This window comes from Mus caroli, unplaced genomic scaffold (genome assembly GCF_978045245.1).
Source record: "Mus caroli unplaced genomic scaffold, Mus_caroli_1 scaffold_9, whole genome shotgun sequence".
NCBI lineage: Eukaryota > Metazoa > Chordata > Mammalia > Rodentia > Muridae > Mus > Mus caroli.
In genome coordinates, this window is record NW_028227264.1 from 85,911,708 (window position 1) to 85,928,044 (window position 16,337).

General features: G+C 45.5%; 1 pseudogene; it reads right to left on the minus strand.

The window, feature by feature from the left end:
- Positions 1–14,696: 14,696 nt before the first annotated feature.
- On the minus strand, positions 14,697–16,178 carry LOC147002709 (putative sperm motility kinase W pseudogene; annotated as a pseudogene).
- Positions 16,179–16,337: the final 159 nt, after the last annotated feature.

A 16,337-nucleotide genomic window follows, 5' to 3' on the forward strand; every position in this document is an offset into this window, starting at 1 on the left:
ATATGAACAAAGCCAATGTGATGCTGGCAGCCAAGAGTAGTGTTTCATACGGCTTGTGACTTACAAGAGAGAGAGAAGCAGCTGGAATCAAAGGTACTGATGGAGGGCCCAGGCAGGCCCTGCCATGGTTCTGCCTCAGTCAGAGCAAGAAAGCTCATCTACGCAGCTGTGTGGCTACATATCTCATGCTACCAGGCACATGACCTCAGTGTGTTTCCTACATTTCTGCTGGCTTGTCAGCCCTTCTGTATACTCAGCCAATCCTGTACCAGGGAATCCCCCATGCCAGTCACGTGCTAGTTCTTGTATTGGCAAGCTATCCTGTCTTTGTTCTGTCATAGTGAAAGATGTCAGGTATAGTACATTCATAGGGAAAACATTGACTCCTCTGTCTCTGGTGACATTCCTGACCTGAATCCTCGATACAGAGGCAGCTGTGCTCTTCCAGCCTGGTAGATGACAACTAGGCTGAATTGGGCCACGAATCTTGCCCTCACACAATCCCTCCCATTTTCTTCTTGCTTTCATCCTAGATGTAGAGGATGAAGGGATGGTGGTATGCCCTGGAACCACACACCACACCACCCTAGGAATACTGTACTGCCTTGCTGCCCTGCACTGTTATTCTGTAAATGGTGACAGAGAGCAAGGCAATCATGCACTATAGGTCACAGAGGCAATGATGTGACTATGTGAGCCTTCCACAGGTCACTTTTTTACTGGCATCACTCAATATCTAAAGTTGGAATCCCTGAATGATTCTCTGTAGGTTTCTGTGGCTGAGTGCTGGACCTATAAATCAATCTGTAAAATTCCTATATCAGATACTTTGTTTTTTAATACATTCCACAGTGGTATCTGTACAGTTTTGAGGTATAGGATTCTGAATTTCATAGGGATGAATCTTGGAAATATCAGGCCCTGAGCCTTGTTCCCTGTCATCATAGATGTAGAGGATGTCAAACAAGTTTGAAAAGGGTCAATAATCACAAAGTAGAGAAATGCACCTTTAATGTCAACAGTAGGTCCAGCCTATTTCCAGACTCTTAAATGGGTAAAAATCTTTGTTACCCGATGTGTCTAGTGGGATATCATCAGCACATGACACAATGTCAGGACTTGCAAAGTTCTATAAAATGAGGTATGTGAGGAGGACTGTGGATACCTGGGCACAGATTTCTGAAACCGGTATCCACGGAGAAACAAGTTTCACAATCATAGTCCTTGTTGCAACGGCCTCAGCCACAGGCTTCTTCTGTCAAGTGGGACCTTCTTCCTCTTCTATTATTTGGAGGTAACCTCTGACCTGAGTCTGTCAGACTCTATGCTGGAATGCCTGAGGAGACTTTAATCCTTGTACTTTTCTACTGTGCACAAGTGCTTTTCAAGTGTTTCCTAAAGGTGTGACTTGTTGTTATGGTGGCCAGGGTTCTTGGCTGTAGTCCATCTTCTAAGCCCGGCCTCATCAGCTAGAACAGTCTGTTCAGTATCATGAGACTGAATATGGAGAACAAAATGAAGGAACTTGTGAGTTGAGAGAAGAATGGATTTCTTGCCGAAGATATTTTCCCAGGTCCTTCCCACCAGTCTTTGCACCCCCCAGATGTGCTAGCACTGCACCAATGCATAAGAACCCCATTGCTATACTTGTCCCTCTAACCTGAAGTCCGAGTTTTTGCTGGAACTCTCTTGTCAGGAGAATCTGAAGCTCTCTGAAGTGATAGCCAAGGAGACATGCAAGAACTGATGGAGACTGTGACAGAGAGGTTGTGGGAGCTCTCTTCACTATGTCAGTCAGGCTCTTTTGGAAAGAATTAACTTCTGCCATACCGCCTGTACAGAGGCATCCTAGATACCCGGTGGATAGTGACAGGGTCCTAGCACCCAGAAGGTCTGGTGTTGGTTGCTTGCTCTTCTGCACTGTTTGAACAGGTGAACAGCATGACATCTCCAGGTCTTTGTTCTCCTCCCTACACAGGGGCTAAGAATGGAAACATCCAGTTAGGGGTGTTCTCCTAGGAACATCAAAAGTCTAATCACTTGTGGTCAGACCGTGACTGGGGAGCAGGTGTGCAAGAGCTTCAAGAATGGAGTACATGTGTACCGAGAATGTGAAGACCCTGTGTGCTCCGAGGGGAGAGAGAGACACAACTACCCCTTCAGGGGTCCTATACCCAGTTACTCAGTACATCACCTGTGTTATTCATGTACAGAAGGCAAACAAAGAGACCCGCATGTAGATCCTGTAGCCACCCCACCAAAAGTTTTCCCCTGGAGACTCAAAAGCTCGAGGCCTGGGACACAAATATGAACACATGCAGGCTTGAAGATGATGGCCAAAAGGTTCTTCCTCCATAGCTGAAAAATAATATCCAAATGTTACTTCTGATGAGTACCCACTCTATTGTGCACAACCCATCATTCATACACCAGAGATTGGATTTTAGTGTGACTGTGTCCTCTCCATTCCCCAGTCTCTTGGGAGCATAATGAAGTAATGACGAGACACTACAGATATGCTGCTGTGCAGAGATGTTCACCCAGACCAGTACCTTGATAAACACACAAGCAGGGTCCAAAAGCCCCAAAAGCCCTTTGAAAATTTCTTAGCTCCTTTGTGCAGGGTGTCCAAGAACCATTTTGAATATTTACTAACAGCCTAAGGGTCAAGATCATCTCATTACATTTTGATCAAAGGTGCCTGGAATCTGCTTATCATGGACCAATTCCTGGCAGAGCAATACCATTCACCAGGATGGTCTTATAAGAGCCCAGAGATGTTATTATCATCCAAGGATATTCTATTTTCTGGGAAATGAATTCTCAGAGCTGGTTGGAAAGCTTATGAATGATGATAAATGTTGGGATGAACTCTGGAGGGAACACATGACATGGTGATACCAAAGGCAGGGATCAAAATAGGGCACAGAATGGTATAAACAGTAACTTTCAGCATCCTAACTCATCCACCAACCAATAGATTGGAACTTAAAACACACTAGACTGCATCTTTGACCATAACAAATGTGGTCCAAGTTGAAAAGCTGTGAGAACGTAGTGAGGAACAAGCCAGCTAAGTGTCAAGTTCCTATCCTGTGCTGCTGTCCACAGTAGAGCAGTGTGTGGGTAAAGCATGACCACTGATTTGAGACTGTGTGCACCTGTCCTGCCTCACTCTGCTCAATAACTCTGAACTCAGGAAAACCCAACAACTCACTCAGCTTCTATTTAGGGAAAATGCCAGCAGACCCCTCATTGCAACACCATCCAGGCTTTGTAATATCCCAGATTTTGGGGCAAGGCTGCCACTGCAAAGAAGGGAGCATGCTATAATCCAAGAGCCCTCAAGAACACATGACAGAAAAGGATGCTAAAATCCTAAAGGATGACAAGTAAACTACAAGAAAAGGATCATTCATGGCATCTAGTAGTAGCATTTGCTTTTATATGTTTGTGGGAATGCCGATGGCTATTGTAGATTTGTCTTTCAGCCCTGGGTAAACCCAAAATCTGAAGTGCAATTCTTTGGACTCTGCATGGCTAGGCTCAAGTCTAGACTTTTGCAAAGTACTATTTAGTCACCCAAGTTTAAGCATCACAGATTTGAACACATCACTGGGAATTTGATAGGATTTATCAGCTTACTATGTTTCTCTTAACCTACCTCATTCTCATGTCTATGAGTAACCTTGACGATCAAGCCCATAAATACAACATTGCAAGTGTTATTTCAACTCCTTCTTGCAAGGAGATTTATAATGATAACTTCACATGAGATAAGACAAGGGAGATGGCCTGCTTAACAAACACCTGAGAAAAAAGATATGGTTTGCCAGCTAAAAGCAGCAGGGTCATTGCTACAAACCAGAAGCAAACATTCCCAGGAAATATGGGCCAAATTGAGCAAATCCTGCAAAGACCAAGAAAATCTTGGGAATGAGATAACTTGTTGGGTTAGAGGGGCTTGGGGGCATAATAGCTTGGGACAAGAGCATTGACACTTCTGTGAATACAATTTGCATGTATATTTTTAAGTTGATCTTCATGAATGTTCACTTATACCAAAACAGAGCAGTAAAAGTATGCAATAACAATAATAAAAGCACATGGTTTTTCAGTGGCATCGTCCAGAGCAAGTGCCAATAACCAGGCAGATTGAGTTCTTCAGAGAGACTGGGAAAGCTTACAGGACACCTTAGTATTCTGTGAATCGAGAGAGCATGGCTGGTATGTGGGAAGAATGTGCAGGAAACGATAGCCCCATGGCTCCTTATGTTAAACTCAAAAGCGCTGGGGATTTCCAGGCAGCAGAAAGAATGAGACAGGTGATCAATGGCTCCATGTGGGACCAGAAGAAAAGGCTACCTTCTGATTGAACATGCTCATCTCTCAGCATGAGCAGTACTAAACCCAGCTCATATCTGTCGCAGAAGGAGACCATCTCCCCTCTACAATTTAAAAAGACACAGCACTCTGTTATGAGAGTATGAGCCATTGCCACATTAGAAGAATCTCAATATCATTGGTTAATGTTCCTAGAAAATATGGTGCTCACAAAGGCCACTTTGCCTCTACGTTCCCTCCAACTGTCAGCTCATTGTCTGGACCGCAGAGAATTGAGAGATGGATTATGTCCTCTGAGTGTTTTGGAGGTGAGATCAGGACCAGGTCAGGAATTAAAGGGGTGTGATTTGGCTGTCTTTAGCAATGGGTGTAATTGGAGCTTGGCTCATTTAAAAATGCCAAGGACATGAGGGAGGAGCTGTAAAGACTTAAAAGGTGAAGAGATTTCCTGATATCATCCCCTAGGTCTACTTTACAAGGCAAGCAAACCAAAGGAAAAAGATGTCCACATGGCTCACAGAAAAGCCTGATGCAACAGGCCTAGCTGTGCAGTGAAGTAGGCCCATTCTAAAGCTGTTAGGATACTGTGTATGGGCAACATCTGCCCATGTTCCACAAGAGCAAAGGCTGCTGACAGGTCTAAACGTGCAGTAAGACAGGCTTAATATAGAACTCATAGGACACTGGGCATGATTATCACCTTCCCTTGTTTCACAAAGGGAGAGGTGTAAGCGTTGACTGACATCCAGATTGTGGGATAAGGTGATGGCTGTGAGAATGACTGGAATGGGTGTGTCTGAGGGGGAGCCTGTTTTACAAAGAAAGCCAGGAGGAAGGAGAGATGCTGGGTCTGTCAAGCAGGGCTTCAAATGTGGCTTTTCCTGTGAGCCTTGCTGGGTTTCTGTGTTCTCAGGGCCCTTGTCCTCAGAAAGGACCTTCCTCAGCATGGTTTCCCCTTTCTCACAAGGACACAGTGTATATTTATCTTAGTCATGGACAGATATGGGTACTTTTACCAAAACACTAAATACCCTGTCCTTCCATATATGGACAATTTAGATGCATTGGGTTGTCACTGTAGCACGAGTACCTAACTCATACCTGGATGGCACTGGATAAAGATGTACGGGGAACATCCCTCACAACAGCTGCAGCAAGTGTGGTAGGACTAGTCATATGCAACCACGTTTCCAACCTCACTTGCTTTAGGATGTGATGCAAGCAAAGCCTCTGCTCTAGGTGCAGAACATGAGACTGATTGGGAGTTTCCTTTGACATGAAATAGACATTTCCCCATGCTTCTCCCTGAGAACAGAATTGAGGACATCAGCTATGCATGGTATGAGCTGCAGGACTGAGCTACACTTTGTGCCCTCTCCTCTCATAGCTTTTTGGAATCCCATTGCCTTAGCATCAAAAGCTAAGTTATCTAAAGTGATCATCTTACCTGCATGTAAAAGATGTGGTCCATGGTGAATTTCAGTTCTGTCTCTAAGGGGAGACTAAGGAAAGACCATGAAGACGATCAGAACATTGAATTTGAAGTGAACCTCTGAGTGTCTCTTGTCAGCAGTCATGCCAACTGCAGCACCTTTTATCATCCTCTGGAACATAGAACTATGCAGATTTGTTAGCATTCCCTATAAGATAGAATTGGAAGCATTAAGGTGATAGACCTTGGACCCATTTCCTGTGTGGACTCACTGTTTTCATCATGGCAGAGGAATATTTCTCCTTGAACAGGTTGTTGGTTATTTACAGCAGATGCAGTTTCCACTAAGAAGTCAATTTTTTCCCAGAACATCAGTGGTCTTGCTCAGACTCTCTGATAAAATCAAGAGCTTGACCTTCATTCCTTTGACTCTTGGTCCATCCTCCTCACTGAGTTCAGGATACTGGAACAGGCATGGCCTTTGGAGAAATGTGATATATTTAATGTTGAATGTAGCGATGGAAGTCAGAAGATCCAACATGTATCAAGATCTTGCAAGACACTCCCACCCCTTGGTTTCTGGACTTCCAGCTTCAACTGAAGTAGTGGTTGACACTGACAAGAAAAGACTGCAAAAATTCCCAACCCCGAATAAACCAAGAAGGTTGGACTGTTGAGCTTTGAGCTCTCAGGCTCAGGAACCACAGTGGGGCAGGACATACTCTGAGTTTTAAGTTCTCTCTCACCACAGAGTCAAGATTAGTGTTAAAAGAAGTCTATCCTGTGTAAGTAAGGGCTCTTGGTACCCTGATGTGGCCTTGCCAGTCCTAAAGTGTTACCAAAGTACTGTCATAGCCATAAAAAATTCTGGCAAAATAAAGGTAGACAGAAATAACAGGGGCAAATAAGTAGGATGCTAAGATTCAATACTACTTGACATTAGAGAACTAAGTTGAGAGATTGAGGATCCCCCAAATCAGCAACCAAGAAAATTCTGAAGGACAGAGAAGATTCCATTGTCCTAACTGTCATCCAAGGAAGGAGAACAGCACATTCATGGTCCATGGCCGAGGTTTCTACTCCTCAGTCCAGTCAGGTACTTCTCCAGCATGGACTGGCACAGCCTCAGATCCTTCATGTTCTTCCACCTATAAAACTTTTCCAAGAATAGTAAATAGAGTTAAATCTCTGGGTCCTTTAAGGGTTTGAGAAATGCCTCAATAGAGTTATCCTCTGACATCCACAGGCTACCCACAAAATATGCATGCTACCACACACACACACACACACACACACACACACACACACACAGAAAGAGAGAGAGAGAGAGAGAGAGAGAGAGAGAGAGAGAGAGAGAGAGAGAGAGAAACACAGACAGAGACAGAGACAGGGAGAGAGAAGCTGAGAGGCTGAGAAGAAAGAAAGAGAACATGATAGAATCAGAAACAAATGCAGAGACAGAGACAGGGAGAGAGAAGCTGAGAGGCAGAGAGGAAGAGAGATAGAGAACATGAGAGAGTCAGAAACAAATGCAGAGACAGAGACAAAGCTGGAGTAGCAGAGAGATGTAGAACCAGAGAAGCAGAAGAGACAGACTGAGGAGACAGCAAATACATCCTAAGTGAGAACATATGTAACTAATTTAAAATGCTTTCCAAGGTTACATGCTCTCAATGCCCATACCATCTGTAAAAGTTACGGTAAGGTCTGTAAGCATCATACATACCTAGTAGCACTGAATTGGACCTACTCAAAGCACAGGCTAGCAGAAGGAAAATGGCCTGAAAGTCTGACTTTCTCTTGGAGGGAGGGACTCCACACCTGGAAAAGCACCTGGCAGAGGAAATGGAAAAATAGATCAACCTGAAGGCAAAGGAATCTGCTGTGAAATCTTAATCCCTGGGTAGAAAGCATTAGTCAAGGACACAGTAGAGACATCCCAGTGATGAGCTGATGGTTGAGTGAAAACAGTGTCAGGTATAATGCAGGGAGAAGCTGAGAGGGCCAGGTAGGACACACCACAAGATGTCAGGTTTGAGCCTGGGTAAAATGAGAAGCTGAAACCTCTAGTCACGAATCTGACAATTTTCAATGTTGGGAGCTATGGTGGCCACTGGGAGCAATTCATGCCCTTTAATTAGAAATCTTAAGTAGTGCAGAAGTGACCTGGAGGGATGAAGATGAAGTTCCCCTGTGAGCCTGTCTATAGAGGATCAAGTTCATTATCTTAATTGACATGAGAAGACACAACAATTTGGGCAGTGATATTCCCTGGGCTTGGGTACCAGACTGCACAATAGCACAGAGCTTTAGATGATCACATGCAAGCAAGCTTACATGCATGCATTTATTTATCTCTGCTCTTGACTGTGGATATGACATGGGTGTCCCTTTTGCACACGTGCCTTGGCTTCACTCTGGCAATGCAATATAACCTGGAAGTGTCCAGTCACTGTGATGAATATGAAGGTATAAAAGTTTTGTTTCAGAAAATCACAATGCCTTTAAAACTAACCAGGGACAACAGTGGAAGATATCTGGTGGTTCCCTTCATCAGTTAAAGTTATCAAACTGTAGATCCCATGTCATGCTTGGTGAGGCACACTGCCTCACTCCCTCTGAATGTCTCATCTTCAGTCATAATCTAAATATTGACTTCAGGCTGTTCTTATCAGGGTTAGAGGGGCCTCTGTCAGCACATGGCACGTGTCAGATGAGAATAAAGAGGAGTTTCTAAGACCCTGAACATCCCTCCACTAATGACCTTCCAGAAATTACCAATCACATTGAGAGGCAAGCCTATGATACTCTGTTTACCTCCCTTCTGCCACCACCCCACTGATAGGTCAGTGAGCAGCATCCTTGCTGAAGCATGGGTGAAGAGCAAGGAAGGAAGGTGCTCTGTAGGAGCTGGATATACATGGATTACTCGTATTTAAGAAATAACCAATGGCATCACCGCCAGCACTTCTCCACACGGCTCTTTTCCCAAGTCCTTAACTGCAGATGAATTCTAGGTCCACACCATGATGTGAACGACCTATATCACACTTGATGGTGGCATCCAGGGAAGGGAGAGGCCCATACCGTGTTTAGCAGACCTCCATACTACAGATGCTTGTGATGATGCAGATGGGGTTGCTTGACTTATTGGTAGTGCCCTCCTCTCTGGCAGCCCTCTTTGATTGTCCTTCCAGGTAGCCACATTCAGCAACTTCTTGTGGGAAAGCACAAGGATCTTCAAGGGAGAAGTAAGAGGATGGAATATCATGGGATGAGAAGGACAGAGTCCATAGTACCTGGGTCATTATCCAGCCCATAGCTTCCTGACATCCTGACATTGTACTGAGACTCTGGATAGAAGATGGTGAATAGACCAGAGCATGAGCTCCCCAGGAAGGGAGGCTTGGGGGTCAAATTCCCAGAAGAAGAGGACATCAGAGAGTGTACAGATGGTAGAACATTACAGGATAGTCCATGAGCTAGACAAGAAGGTTAATATCAGTGAAATGCCATTCAGAAAAGACCTAGCAACTGAAGATGGAAGCAGAGAAAAGTGTCTTTCAATGTGCTGAGAGAAACAGAGCTAACCACATCCAGTGGCCCCATCTTGTGCTGCCTCTAGGCATTATAGAAGTTTAGCTACTCTATGCAAGGTGTTAGTCAGGTTCCTGTTATAAAAAAAATAAACAACTTCTATGGAAATGAAGCTGCAACCCAGAAGTCAGTCAGAGTAGGAGAACTTTCCTGAAGTGGGAGGGCAGGTTTGCAAACTGACCAGAGAGTGTCAGTGTGTGCAGGGAAATCATTCATACCACATGATGTTCAACTAATGAAGAAAAAGAAGCCCTCACAGAAGATCCTGAAGAGTCTCTCTGTGGGACACGGCAGCCAGGGTTCCCTCAGCTCTGTCAGCACTTCAGGGCTCTATTCATTCTAGAACTACGACTAACTTTGGGCTGGGATTGAAGGACCTTTGGGAAGTGTGTTGAGATTAAGCACATGGTAAGTGAGCCACATGGGACCTCTCCATCTTCTTCACCTGGTCTTTCCTTTCAAGTGTACACACTGTCCCCTCTGAGACAGAATGTTCCAGGTTGGAGGTTAGAAGTTTTTTCAATGCTGAATTAGATTTTTGGATCATAAGCAGCATTAGCCACAACTACAGTTCAGAGTCAGAGTTCAATAGGTTGTGCCTTCACTGAGAGAGCAGGTCCAGACTCACAGTTCAGACTACACTCAGCAGCTCCAAACAGGAAAGGACTTTGGTGCACAGCATTAGGGTTTTGGCTCCAGCCTGTGTTGATTCTGTCAAGAATCCTCATGACCTTCGACTGCTTTTCTGAAGGTCAGAATCATAGCTGGGGACATCTAAAGAGAAAATAGTGATAGGAGGTCAGAGCACAGAGGATATAGGTAGCCCCTCCTACCTGTATCCCTCAGTGTCTTCTTTTCAGAGTTATGAAAAATCCTGGACAGTAAGAGGAGTGTCTTCATGAGAGAGAAAGGAGGCTAAAGTGCTGAGGGACAACCAAGGTCTAAGATTACCTCTGGTGACAGTTTTTATCTGCACTCCTTACCTGCTTAGAAACGCAACATGCATATGTGAAGAATGGTGGATCTACATGCAGGAGCATGGCCTCTTGTTTCTGGGATTGCTACATTGTCCGGCCACCAGGATAGCCTCTTCATCTTCTGACTTTCCCATCACCAGCACAAGGGGAGTGTAGAGTTCAGGCTTTTGGCATGTTGTGACACCTAACACTCCTAGGGCTTTTGATCTGAATGGAGAACACCATTTCACCAAGAGATCAGTTACAATAAATTTCCTTTAGGGTATCCACAGAAATCACACTATCACAGATACTCATCAGGTCCAGTCATTCATGATGTCTGCCAGTCATATTGCTGCTATCATGGGCCTCTGTGTCAGGCCTTCTTTCTCTACATGCTTAGCTCAGTAGACAGTTAAGACCAACAACAGTTGTTCTTAACTGTCTGCTTAGGGACAGTGTTTGCCAACAACCTGTACTAGGATGGGAACTACCAGTTTCATTACTGCTTGTTTTTACCTGTTTGGAAGTGGACTTACCTCACCACCTTCGTCTTCCTGGATGTCCTGGAATGTGTCAGTGTGTTAGCTCCTTGGGCACAGGTTGTCCATGACATTAATGATCATGGGATCTAGCACCTAGCTAGAGCCTTGCACATCACTATGCCTATAGAATGACAACTGAGAAAACGTCAGATAATATCACTTCACATATATAGTCTAGAAGCTGAGGTCACATCTCAGAGCCAATCTTCACCCTTCCTCCATGTGGGTAAGAATGAAGTCAGGGCTGTGAAGGGAAGAATGGCTTCCATGATGCAAGAAGAAGACTGGAGCAGGCACAGTCCAGGAAATGAGGAACAGGCTGCATCCCAAGAGCTGGGAGCCCAGCTCTCTCAGACATCCCACACTTGGAACAGTCCCTAGAAAATGCAGTGGCAGTGGTCAGGGGACACACACTGACTGATCTGTAGAGGCCCTCCTCTAAGCTCTTTCATCTCCAGACTGATTAGCAAGGACGAGGGAGAGTCAGGGAGAAGTTGTCATTTGGTGATAGGGCTGTCACTAGGAAGACTCCAGCATAGAATGAAGGTCTGAAGAGGGGAGAAGGGGTTGCACCATATAGCTTCCAGATACATCTGAGCCTCACATCACTTTTGCATGCTGCCTTCCACTGTCACAGTCCTCCTCACATTACTGTCTTCTCAGTGACAGTAGAAACTTGTATGGCCTGGTCTCCTATATGGAGACTGAGAAATAGTCATATGAGCTTAAAAGGCATAATATTCTTGTCAGAGGATAGTCTACTGGGACATGGGCTTCTGCAGCAGCTGGTGACAACACTGCAGCTTTAAGTGAAAGAGACCACATCCATCCACACTGTTCATGTCCAGCTTCACTCATCCAAGCATTGGATTTCTCAGTAGCCTCTCTTGGCCTTGGACTCCACATCCTGACACTGTGTTTTCTGTATCTACTGTGGCATTCCCCATGTGTCTTCTGGCCCTAATGAAGACACATTTCATTCTCTAGACACCAGAGTCCATCCAAAGTCTCTTTATGACTCACACACTGAACTCCCCCATAGCTTGATTCTGGACAGTATTCATGGAGAGGCCTTGAAAATCTCTGTCCACTCTCTGTGTTTGAGCACTGGAAGCTCAGTTAGACTGGATCAGAGTTGCAAACATCTCTCGTCTTCTCTTGCCTCACCATTGGAGAGTACTGGAACACTGGACTAGCAGAGAGTTCAGGCAGGTTGAAAAATCTGCAGGGACTTAAGTGCTCAAGCCTCCTGAGAAGACAAAGGCAACAGGGAGGAGGGGACCTCCTTACCTTTCCCGTCTGCAGGAATTTGGAACACTGTGAGCTGCCCTGGAGTGACCTGCACTGATGAAGGTTACATTTGGACATAGGAGAAGGTGAGCCTCGTGGCTCCTGATGGTGTTACAGGTCACCAGAACAGCTGTCACCTTATACATCATTACTTTTGGCCTCTGGTGTTCTGGAAGTGTATTCTGCTTTCAGAAAAGATTCTGGTACTTGCAGACAGAAGGTTTCACAGTCATTCAGGCCTTACAGGTTCCCTGTCAAACTGGGTGACCTTCAAGAGGTCAGTATATATGCATGCCATGGGTGTCCATCTCCCTTCTCAAATTCTCCTCTCAGGAAGGATGCTGGTACTGGCAGACAGAATGTTTCACAGTGGTTCAAGCTTCCCTCCCAAACTGCATGCTTTTCAAATGTCAGGATATATACCCAGTCTGTGCCCACCCCAACCCCTTTCCCAAAGGGAAAAGCCTATGCATGCTATTATTCTTATTTGGGCCCTGATGCCCAGGGAAATGAGACTATTTTACTCACTAGGCACCTACACAGAGTGAGTGCTCTTTAATTGCACTCTTGGAACTTACCACTCTCCCCGTCAGAAGCATCCACCATCCAAAGGCGGTGGATTCCTGGGTGTTGGTGTGGACACGGTTCCAGAAGTAACACTGAGTTCTCACACTTAAGTGTAGAGCCTGAGCTTCATCGTCATCATTAGAGGATGACTCAGTCATTATTATTATTTTGGCATCCAGCATTCTACTCTCATAGTCCTCTTCTCCTTCTTGTCCCCATAGTGCAATAGCACAATGTTGGGGCATGCTGGGTGTGTTCATGTGGAGACAGGGGAGTCTTCACATCTTTGTCAAGGGCAGAATGGCCTTTGACGGAATAGTCTATTGCCTCGAGTGTTTTTTTCAGTAGATATGGACAGTACAGGTGCTCAGGCCATTCTGCAGCTGGGACAGGATCTCCCAGAGATGGTCCACCCAGAGTGTCCATACAGAGACATGAGGACAGAGGTCCACATCCTCTTTTCACATGTGTTCCCTGAATTGTGGAACAAGATTCAATTCTGATATGGGCAGGAAAAGTTTTCTTGATAGGAGACAGAATGAATGGGGTAAGGAACCGAAACAAGGACCAGGTTATCTGTCCTGTGAAAATGCCTGTTATTTGGTCTTGGGGTACAGGGGCTGAAGGCATCGGCTTAGGTCTTTTTGCCGGTTCATCAGATGCTTTGGGTGGCTACGAAAGAGGCCTTATTATTGTGAATGAAGTCTCTGTGCAGAATCCTGTATCATTGTGTACACACCTCAACAGTTGATTGGCTGCTTTTTAAATGGTTGGGTGTGCAGTACAAGTGTGGCACTCCAGCCTCTCCTTTGTCTAGAGATGCTAGTGTCCATTTTAGGCAGATGCTCCACTGATACAGCAGCCACAGGGTCAGGCCCTGGTTGTCTTTCTGAACGGCAGGGAAACTTTGTGGTGGCTCATTAGAGCCTTAAAATTGATCCTCTGCCAGGCACCAGATCCTCACATGAGATTCCATCTGGACATGAGTTTCCCTCTGTACAACAGCCTCAGATCGGTAGGACAATTTTACTTTGTGTTTCTAGTTTAGTGTTGTTATTTTGAAAGGTGATCTGTAGCAACAATGAACCACTGCCCTCATTGTCAGGGATCCACGACTTTCCTGGCCTTACAACCATGAGCTTCGGTAGTGCAGCACCGTCATCTGCAGAGGAGAAGCTGAAGGAGGGAAAGACATTAGATGTGAGGGGGACTTAAACCCATGTACCATGGGCAATGGCAGGCTCATCCTCTGTGAGAACCTCCTACTGCATGAGAGCTCCCTTGGGGGATGACAACTAGGGTAAGAACCAAAGGGCACAGGAGGGAAGGACACTGGAGCAAGTGCAGAGATGGGAGAAGTTATGGACCCTATCCATAAGCCCAGCATAATGCTGTCTGACAAGACTCTCAATATCATAGTCGAGAGATTCAGGAGACACTGCAACCATCTCCCGTGCAAGGGCCTTCAGGATACACAGGAACTGGGCATCCAGATCTGCTTCCCCATGGAGGTATCCAAGCAGCAATGTCAGACTTAACAGGGCTCAGCACACTCTGCCTGCTCAATTGAATTGTAGGGAGACATAGATGGGGCCAATTTGTATTTTGACTGTGGTCACTCTGTCAGGCACTAGGTCCCCAAGCAGAGTCTCTTATTTGCATATGTTCAGCATGGATGGCAGCTCTACATGCCCCCTTTCATCCTAGCTGTTCCCACAGTCGCTTGCTGATTACAGCTAGTTCAGTTGCATCAGATATAACCTAGGCATTATCTAACTAGATTTCTTCCTCAGATGGTAAGTCAAGGAGCAGAATTTATCCTGCTGGAGTAGATATACACCTGACCATTGCAAGAGACCCCAGATATAGGCCCCTTTTTGATTTTTTCCAATGAGAAGACATGAATAAAGACAGAGACTCTAAAATTTAGAGCTGAGATGTACCCTCCCATATTTGCCTACCCTTTCACTGGGTTTTGCATCCGACCTCTTTTAGGGGAGCCACTTTCTTGGAGGATCTACGCTGGCTGTTTGTCTCTGGAGCCCGGGGGATGCAACAAAGCCTTGAGAGGCAATTTCTGAGTCGATTGCGCAGTCTTCTGAAGAACCCAATCTTCAGAGGGGGAGATGATGTTTCCATGGCAATGTCTTCCTCAGGTGGCAGGCATGTTTCGTCTTCCAATATGATGTTGCAGACCGATGGGGCAGCCACAGCTCCGGTATGGAGGGCACAGCTAGGAGTGGTGCTCTTCTTCTCAGGAAAATGAAGAGCAATGGGAGGCATGGAGACACTTCTGGCCAACTTGTGTCCTGAAAGTTTCAGGGTGGCAGGCCCCTGCTGTCCTGAGGGCCATATGTAGAGGAGGCCAAAGTTGGGTTCACTGGCCCTTCTTTTTCGGGGAAGACCGGAGGTAGAGGTATGTGCTGGTGATGGTGGTGGCATGGGGCAGGGATCCACAGGCTTGGGTGAAAATGTAGATGTATGTTTAATCCCTTTGCCTACCTGCTCTTTTAAAAGCAAATATGTCCCCATGTTCTCATCAAACTTTTTCTTCTGCAGGGATTCTAAGATCTTGTTGGCATCAAACCCCATGTCACAGAGCATGTCTATGATGGTGTAATCTGGGAAGCTATCAATCGGAATAGTTACATCACATTTCGTGACCCACGGATGTGTCTCGATGTCTTCAATGGAGGGCCTCTTCTCAGGGGGAACTGTGAAGATCTGGTGAATGAGATTTTCAAGTTCAACAGAGATGTAAGGTGGAATATGATAGGACCCTGAGGTAATCTTATTCTTGATCTCTTTGAAGGTCAATCCGACAAAGGGGTAGTTCCCAGTGGTTATAAAATAGAGTAGCACACCAAGACTCCATATATCTGTTTTCCTGCCATTGTATGGCTCCCCTAGCATGAGCTCTGGTGCCCAAAAGCTCTTGGTACCACGCCTCTGGCTCAGTAATCTGCCAGGGCTGAGCTTGATGGCCAGGCCAAAGTCTGTCAACTTCATATTACCCTTCTCATCAATGAGTATATTTTCTGGTTTAATGTCTCCATGGATAATATCAAGGTTGTGGCAGTATTTGACAGCTGCCAGTATCTCTCCAAATATTTTTTTTGCCTCTTCTTCCTGCAGTGGGCCATGCTCCTCTATTAAATCCAATAAGCTCCCTCCCGGTGCGTACTCCAGTATGAAGTTGACATGATTTGATGTTAATAGAATTTGGAAGAGGCGAATGATATTAGGATGGTCTAGTGTCTTCAATACTTCGCGTTCTGCCAGGATAACGTCTATGGTCTTCGGACTGATTTCTACTATTTTGATGGCAACCAGGGCCTCAGTTTTCAGGTGCAAGGCCAAATTCACAGTGCCATATGCACCCTCGCCAAGATAGGAAAGGACCTTATACTGACTTCCCAAGCTCTTCTTTTTGGAGTTGCTGGCCATGAGGCTGATTTTTCCCTGTGCTCTGGTGCACACAAGTTGTGATGTTCAACAATCTGCAATCCACAAGCTAGACAGCTCCAAAGTAGTCCCACAGGTCACCAAAAGTAGCTCCCTGCTCTGTATGGACAAATACAACAGGCCGGTCCACAGTCTTATACA